The 8,629-nt window shown below is 36.1% G+C and overlaps 1 non-coding gene across 1 annotated transcript; it reads right to left on the bottom strand.

The window, feature by feature from the left end:
• Positions 1-7,451: 7,451 nt before the first annotated feature.
• TRNAR-UCU (transfer RNA arginine (anticodon UCU)) lies at positions 7,452-7,523 on the bottom strand. The gene has a single exon. It is a non-coding gene; the product is annotated as a tRNA-Arg (tRNA).
• Positions 7,524-8,629: the final 1,106 nt, after the last annotated feature.

The following is an 8,629-nucleotide window of genomic DNA, read 5'->3' as shown; positions in this document are numbered from 1 at the left end:
TTGTAGCTAGTATATCGCATTTTTCTTCATCTTACTATTTACTAACGCATAATAAAATCCTGTTAAAAAAATATTTGTTCGTTGACAATTTAAAACAAACCTTCCAAGTACTTCAAGAACTTAAATACTCTTTAATAGATGAAAATAAAAGGATTTCTAATTTCGATAGTAACATAATGTTGGATCCATTCCTTTTGAATTGTCACTTTGTCCATCATGATTCTTGGGAAGAGACATTGGCAATAATTCACCTTGGACAATTTATTTGTGAAAATGTATGTCTATTTAAATCGCACATAAAAAAATCCGGTCAAATTTTCATTGTAAATATGAATTCCTTTGTTATAAGAGCAGCTAAACCTTATTTGGCCACTACAGGAGCAACTGTTAATGGTCATTATGGAGAAATCCTTTACAAGGGAGATAGGTTAGTTACGTTTATATATGAAAAATCGAGATCTAGTGACATAACGCAAGGTCTTCCAAAAGTGGAACAAATCTTTGAAGCGCGTTCAATTGATTCATTATCCCCGAATCTCGAAAGGAGAATTGAGGATTGGAATGAGCGTATACCAAGAATTCTTGGGGTCCCTTGGGGATTCTTGATTGGAGCTGAGCTAACCATAGCCCAAAGTCGTATCTCTTTGGTTAATAAAATCCAAAAGGTTTATCGATCCCAAGGGGTACAGATCCATAATAGACATATAGAGATTATTATACGCCAAGTAACATCAAAAGTGCGGGTTTCCGAAGATGGAATGTCTAATGTTTTTTCGCCTGGGGAATTAATCGGACTATTGCGAGCGGAACGAGCAGGACGAGCTTTGGATGAATCGATCTATTATCGGGCAATCTTATTGGGAATAACAAGGGCTTCCCTAAATACCCAAAGTTTCATATCTGAAGCAAGTTTTCAAGAAACTGCTCGAGTTTTAGCAAAAGCTGCCCTACGAGGTCGCATTGATTGGTTGAAAGGCTTGAAAGAAAACGTAGTTCTGGGGGGGATTATACCTGTTGGTACCGGATTCCAAAAATTTGTGCATCGTTCCCCACAAGACAAGAACCTTTATTTCGAAATAAAAAAAAAAAATCTATTCGCGTCGGAAATGAGAGATTTTTTGTTTCTCCATACAGAATTAGTTTCTTCAGATTCTGACGTAACAAACAATTTTTATGAGACATAAGAACCCCCATTTAACATTTAACCCTATATCATTTAAGGATACATAAAAAATATTTTTTATTTCAAGCTATTTCGGATCTTTCTTAATCTTCAAAAAGAACTAAATTCCGTAATGGAATGGTAGGGTTAAAAAAAAAAGGAAGTGTGGAAAAAATGACAAGAAGATATTGGAACATTAATTTGAAAGAGATGATAGAAGCAGGAGTTCATTTTGGTCATGGTATTAAGAAATGGAATCCTAAAATGGCCCCTTACATTTCGGCAAAGCGTAAAGGTACTCATATTATAAATCTCGCTAGAACGGCTCGTTTTTTATCAGAAGCTTGTGATTTAGTTTTTGATGCAGCAAGTCAGGGAAAAAGTTTCTTAATTGTTGGTACCAAAAAAAGAGCAACAGATTTAGTAGCATCAGCTGCAATAAGGGCTCGTTGTCATTATGTTAATAAAAAGTGGTTCAGTGGTATGTTAACGAATTGGTCGATTACGAAAACTAGACTTTCTCAATTTAGAGACTTAAGAGCAGAAGAAAAAATGGGAAAATTCCACCATCTCCCAAAAAGAGATGTGGCAATCTTGAAGAGAAAATTATCTACCTTGCAAAGGTATCTCGGCGGGATCAAATATATGACGAGATTGCCAGACATTGTGATCGTCCTTGATCAGCAAAAAGAGTATATAGCTCTTCGGGAATGTGCCATTTTGGGGATTCCTACTATTTCTTTAGTCGATACAAATTGTGACCCGGATCTCGCGAATATATCGATTCCAGCCAACGATGACACTATGACTTCAATTCGATTGATTCTTAACAAATTAGTATTTTCAATTTGTGAGGGCCGTTCTCTCTATATAAGAAATCGTTGATTAAGAATATATAGTGAATTCTTGGGCAACTGCGTAAATTTATGGAATCACTTACTTTACTATATCTTTTTTTTTGCATAGAATTTTTTTTGCATAGAAAAAAGAAGGGGAATATTGATATATATTAGAGGGTATTGATATATATTATGATCTGATGTGCTTTCTTGGTATCCTAAATATAAGATTAATACTTCAAGTTGCTGAGTTGAGAAAGAGATGGTTGAATCAAAAGAATTCCTTTTTTGAAGTTCAATTTTTATCAGAGGACAATATGAATATTATACCTTGTTCCATTAAAACACTCAAGGGGTTATACGATATATCGGGTGTAGAAGTAGGCCAACACTTCTATTGGCAAATAGGAGGTTTCCAAATTCATGCCCAAGTACTCATCACTTCTTGGGTCGTAATTACTATCTTGCTAGGTTCAGTTGTCATAGCTGTTCGGAATCCACAAACCATCCCGACCGACGGTCAGAATTTTTTTGAATATGTCCTTGAGTTTATTCGAGACTTGAGCAAAACTCAGATTGGAGAAGAATATGGTCCCTGGGTTCCCTTTATTGGAACTATGTTCCTTTTTATTTTTGTTTCGAATTGGTCGGGTGCTCTTTTACCTTGGAAAATTATAGAGTTACCCCATGGGGAATTAGCAGCGCCCACGAATGATATAAATACTACTGTTGCTTTAGCTTTACTCACGTCAGCGGCATATTTTTATGCTGGTCTTAGCAAAAAAGGATTGAGCTATTTCGAGAAATATATTAAACCAACTCCAATCCTTTTACCAATTAACATCCTAGAAGATTTCACAAAACCATTATCGCTTAGCTTTCGACTTTTCGGGAATATATTGGCGGATGAATTAGTCGTTGTTGTTCTTGTTTCTTTAGTCCCCTTAGTAATCCCTATACCGGTCATGTTTCTTGGATTATTTACAAGCGGTATTCAAGCTCTTATTTTTGCAACATTAGCCGCAGCCTATATAGGTGAATCCATGGAGGGTCATCATTGAATTGACTCTTTTTGGAAATAGTATTTTTTTTTGCAGCTTAGCTCAATTCATGCATGGTTCCAGATAATCTGCTTGGTTGCAAAAAAATAGTTAGAAATGCGTATGAATATATAGCCTAGAGTTGTAGGAGAGAGAATAGACTATATTATGGAATTTTCAAAGTATATATGCATTAAGGAGGGTGGAGTCAGGCTAGATCTATACTATAATATCCTTAATGTCTATAAGTGGAGTCCTCTTTTATGCGGGTTTCCACTTTAAGCAATGATTTTAGAATCCGATTCAATAGAAAATGAGAAAATATGCAAACAAAATAGAAGAAACAAATGTATATATATATAGGATATTATATTATATATTCCTAGGTTAGATTCATTATCTAATCCGATATATGGATATGGAATTCCCTTCTATGTAGTTCGGACAATTCACATTATCATTTCAATTTGATTTCAATTTGTACTTTTTAGTTACTTTACTTCTCCCCAATAGAGCTTAGAAGTAAGAATTTATTGGTTGATTGTATCCTTAACCATTTCTTTTTTTTGACACGAGGAACTACTCACCATGAATCCACTAATTGCTGCTGCTTCTGTTATTGCTGCTGGATTGGCCGTAGGGCTTGCTTCTATTGGACCTGGAGTTGGTCAAGGTACTGCTGCAGGACAAGCTGTAGAAGGTATTGCGAGACAGCCAGAAGCAGAAGGTAAAATACGAGGTACTTTATTGCTTAGTCTAGCTTTTATGGAAGCTTTAACAATTTATGGACTAGTTGTGGCACTAGCGCTTTTATTTGCGAACCCTTTTGTTTAATCTTAAAAAAAAATTCTTTCGATTTCGATTAGATACTTTTTTCTTTTTTTAGTAAATTGGTATTTGCTTCCGCAATTCCAATTATATCAATACTTTATTTAATTTACTCCTATTTATTACTCCTGGAATTATCTATTTATCGGGACAGATAATACCCCATTCTAGGAAGGGCTGAGTTGAGTATTATTAATTTAGAAGATATGCTCACCTTCTTATTTCCCGTCCTTAGTTTAGGAAAGTGGAAAGTTTTTTCCTTTTATTTTAGGAATTTTGGGAACAGAACATTTCAACAAAGGAAGTCTTTCACCGGTCAAACAAGACGTAAGACTTAATCTAAAAGAAATTACTAGATTGAATCTATTTGCATTAAAAAAACCGATCAAAAAAGGGCGAGCGAAGTAAGTGATCGAAAAACTTTGTTCTTTGTTCGTCCTATCTATAAGAGGAGAGCATATGAAAAATGTAACCCATTCTTTCGTTTTTTTAGCTCACTGGCCATCCGCTGGCAGTTTCGGGCTTAATACCGATATTTTAGCAACAAATCTAATAAATCTAACTGTAGTGGTTGGTGTTTTGATTTTTTTTGGAAAGGGAGTGTGTGCGAGTTGTCTATTTCAAGAATAGATTGGATCTATCCGGCTGCACTTTATAATATTTTTTAGTATTTTTCGGATAAATAAGAAAAGGGTGCACGATCTCGACGAATTACTTCTGAATAAATTCAGAAATCATATGGAAGAACCATAGCATTTCGCGACTCATTGGTAAATCAACTTTGATTCTCTATAAACCAAGAATGTGAGACCATTAACACGGTTAAAGCTAAACTGCTTGAAGTCCAGGCAAAAAGAGGTACTCTTTCTACAACTATATTAGTATTAGTACCGAATTTAAACGGGAAATAGCTAATGTAAAATTTATCTGATATAGAACACTCATATCGATAAAATGGTTTGAACTATTTACTAGAAAAAAAAAAGGGGGCACCCTGCCCTTTTTTAACCAATGCCGAATCGACGACCTATGTATAAAAAAGAGAAATTTTTTGGATTTGAAGAAAAAAAAAAATAAAAAAGAATTCTATTAATTTTCATTTTCCATTTATTTAGTTAGTTTTTCTTAATGAAATTGAAATTATTAACTAGAGGGCAAATAAAAATAAAGAAACAACTTTGCTGACCATGATATATTTTTATCTAGGCGGAAGAGTCCTCTTAATATTTATCTAGTCTTATATAGGTTTCGGTATATTGAAATATAAACATAAAAAAGAAGATAGAGGATAGGCTCATTACTTAAAAAAAAGATATGGAAATAGCTATAGAAAAAAAAAAAAAGGAGCGTGAGAGCCAAATGAATCGAAAGATTCATGTTTGGTTCGGGAAGAGATCATAAAAGTTGTAAACTTACAAAATAATCTACTTTCATTAAAAGATTTATTAGATAATCGAAAACAGAGGATCTTGAGTACTATTCGAAATTCAGAAGAATTGCGTAGAGGGACCATTGAGCAACTCGAAAAAGCTCGGATTCGATTACAGAAAGTCGAACTAGAAGCGGATGAGTATCGAATGAATGGATACTCTGAGATAGAACGAGAAAAAGCAAATTTGATTAATGCTACTTCTATTAGTTTGGAACAATTGGAAAAGTCTAAAAACGAAACCCTTTATTTTGAAAAACAAAGGGCAATGAATCAGGTCCGACAGCGGGTTTTCCAACAGGCCGTACAAGGAGCTCTAGGAACTCTGAATAGTTGTTTGAATACCGAGTTACATTTCCGTACGATTCGTGCTAATATTGGCATTCTCGGGTCCCTGGAATGGAAGAGATAATTAAATTAATTAGGCCTTGAACTTCTACTTTCGTTTAGAATTTAGGCATTATTTTTCCCCTTGCTTCCGAAAAAAGAGTCAAGAAACACTAATGGCAACCCTTCGAGTCGACGAAATTCATAAAATTCTCCGCGAACGTATTGAACAATATAATAGGAAAGTAGGGATTGAGAATATAGGTCGCGTAGTTCAAGTGGGGGATGGGATTGCTCGTATTATAGGTCTTGGTGAAATAATGTCAGGTGAATTAGTCGAATTTGCAGAAGGTACTAGGGGTATTGCTCTGAATTTGGAATCCAAAAATGTTGGGATTGTATTAATGGGCGATGGGTTGATGATACAAGAGGGAAGTTTTGTAAAAGCAACAGGAAGAATTGCTCAGATACCCGTGAGTGAGGCTTACTTGGGTCGTGTTGTAAATGCTCTGGCTAAACCTATTGATGGGAAAGGCGAAATTATAGCTTCCGAATCTCGCTTAATTGAATCTCCTGCTCCAAGTATAATTTCCAGGCGTTCCGTATACGAACCTCTTCAAACAGGGCTTATTGCTATCGATTCGATGATCCCTATAGGGCGCGGTCAGCGAGAGTTAATTATTGGGGACAGACAGACTGGCAAAACAGCAGTAGCCACAGATACAATTCTCAATCAAAAAGGGCAAGGTGTAATATGTGTTTATGTAGCTATCGGTCAAAGAGCATCCTCCGTAGCTCAAGTAGTAACTACTTTCCATGAGGAGGGGGCTATGGAATACACTATTGTAGTAGCTGAAATGGCGGATTCACCTGCTACATTACAATACCTCGCTCCTTATACGGGAGCAGCCCTGGCTGAGTATTTTATGTACCGCGAACGGCATACTTTAATAATTTATGATGATCTCTCCAAACAGGCACAAGCTTATCGCCAAATGTCCCTTCTATTAAGAAGACCTCCCGGCCGTGAGGCTTATCCAGGGGATGTTTTTTATTTGCATTCACGCCTTTTAGAAAGAGCCGCTAAATTAAATTCTCTTTTAGGCGAAGGAAGTATGACCGCTTTACCAATAGTTGAGACTCAATCTGGAGACGTTTCCGCCTATATTCCTACTAATGTAATCTCCATTACAGATGGACAAATATTCTTATCTGCGGATCTATTCAATGCCGGAATTCGACCCGCTATTAATGTGGGTATTTCTGTTTCCAGAGTAGGATCCGCGGCTCAAATTAAAGCCATGAAACAAGTAGCTGGCAAATCAAAATTGGAACTAGCGCAATTCGCAGAGTTACAAGCCTTTGCACAATTCGCCTCTGCTCTCGATAAAACAAGTCAGAATCAATTGGCAAGGGGTCGACGATTAAGGGAATTGCTTAAACAATCCCAGGCAAATCCTCTCCCAGTGGAAGAGCAGATAGCTACTATTTATACCGGAACAAGAGGATATCTTGATTCGTTAGAAATTGAACAGGTAAATAAATTTCTGGATGAGTTACGTAAACATCTAAAAGATACTAAACCTCAATTCCAAGAAATTATATCTTCTAGCAAGACATTCACCGAGCAAGCGGAAATCCTTTTGAAGGAAGCTATTCAGGAACAGCTGGAACGGTTTTCTCTTCAGTAACAAATAAATTTTGCATGTCTACTCTTGTTAGTAGAATAGGAATCGTTGAGAAAGCTTTTTCATTTGAATCATGCAAAAAAGTTTTCTTTGTTTTTAGTTTAGTATAGTTATTTAAAGAATAGATAGAAATAAGATTGCGTCCAATAGGATTTGAACCTATACCAAAGGTTTAGAAGACCTCTGTCCTATCCATTAGACAATGGACGCTTTTCTTTCATATTTTATTCTTTCTTTTATTTTTTTGCTTCTTCCGAGAAAAAACTGTTAGACCAAAACTCTTTTAGGAAATCAAAAAATCCAGATACAAATGCATGATGTATATATTATATCATGCATATATCATAAAGAAGGAGTATGGAGCCGGTAGTGGGAATCGAACCCGCAACCCCAAGGTTATGAGCCTTATGAGCTACCAAACTGCTCTATACTCTTAAACTAAAGAGGGGTAACTAGTGGATAAAAGAGGGTTGGATACGCCCCTCTACCAATATCTATACAAATAGAATAGTCCATTTATACAGAATGGTAAAGAGGGCTCCTCTATGATTATCAATTCCAGAAATCCATACAAATACGAAAGGGTATTTTATCCTTACCAACTGGATCTTGTTGCACCCGGTAACAAACACTCATAAACCATTTCTCGAAGTACGTGTCCGGATAGCCCAAAATGTCGATAGTTAGCTCTAGGTCTTCCGGTCAAAAAACAACGTCGATGAAGGCGTGTAGGTGCACTATTACGCGGTAGGGATTGCAATTTTTCTCGCATTTTCGTTTTTTCACTCAAACTCAAGGGAGAAACTTTGCTTCTTATCTTTTTTTTTAAAGATTGACGAATCAAATGATATTTCTGTTCTAATTTCTGCCGCTTCTTCTCCCTCTGAATCAAACTTTTTTTTGCCATAATGTGTCGTTGCTATTATTACCAAGTATACGGTTCTAATCCTAGATGGAAAAATAAATAGAAAAAGAAATCTAAAAAGGCAGATCCTCCCTCTCTATCAAGAGTAATGAACTAGGTGCTGATACAGTACAAAAAAACAAACTAAATTAACCAAACTTGCCTGATGTTGAGGCAATCAAGAAAGCTGCATAAGTGAATATATAACCCACGGAAAAGTGAGCTAATCCAACCAATCTTGCTTGCACAATGGAAAGAGCCACGGGCTTATCTCTCCAGCGAATTAAATTAGCTAAAGGTGTGCGTTCATGAGCCCATGCTAAAGTCTCAATTAATTCCTGCCAATACCCCCGCCAGGAAATTAAGAACATAAATCCAGTAGCCCAAACAAGATGTCCAAATAAGAACATCC

This window comes from Aegilops tauschii, unplaced genomic scaffold (assembly GCF_002575655.3).
Source record: "Aegilops tauschii subsp. strangulata cultivar AL8/78 unplaced genomic scaffold, Aet v6.0 ptg000430l_obj, whole genome shotgun sequence".
Classification (NCBI taxonomy): domain Eukaryota; kingdom Viridiplantae; phylum Streptophyta; class Magnoliopsida; order Poales; family Poaceae; genus Aegilops; species Aegilops tauschii.
Note: the sequence above shows the minus strand (reverse complement) of the source record. Positions and strands in the feature narration are given on the sequence as shown.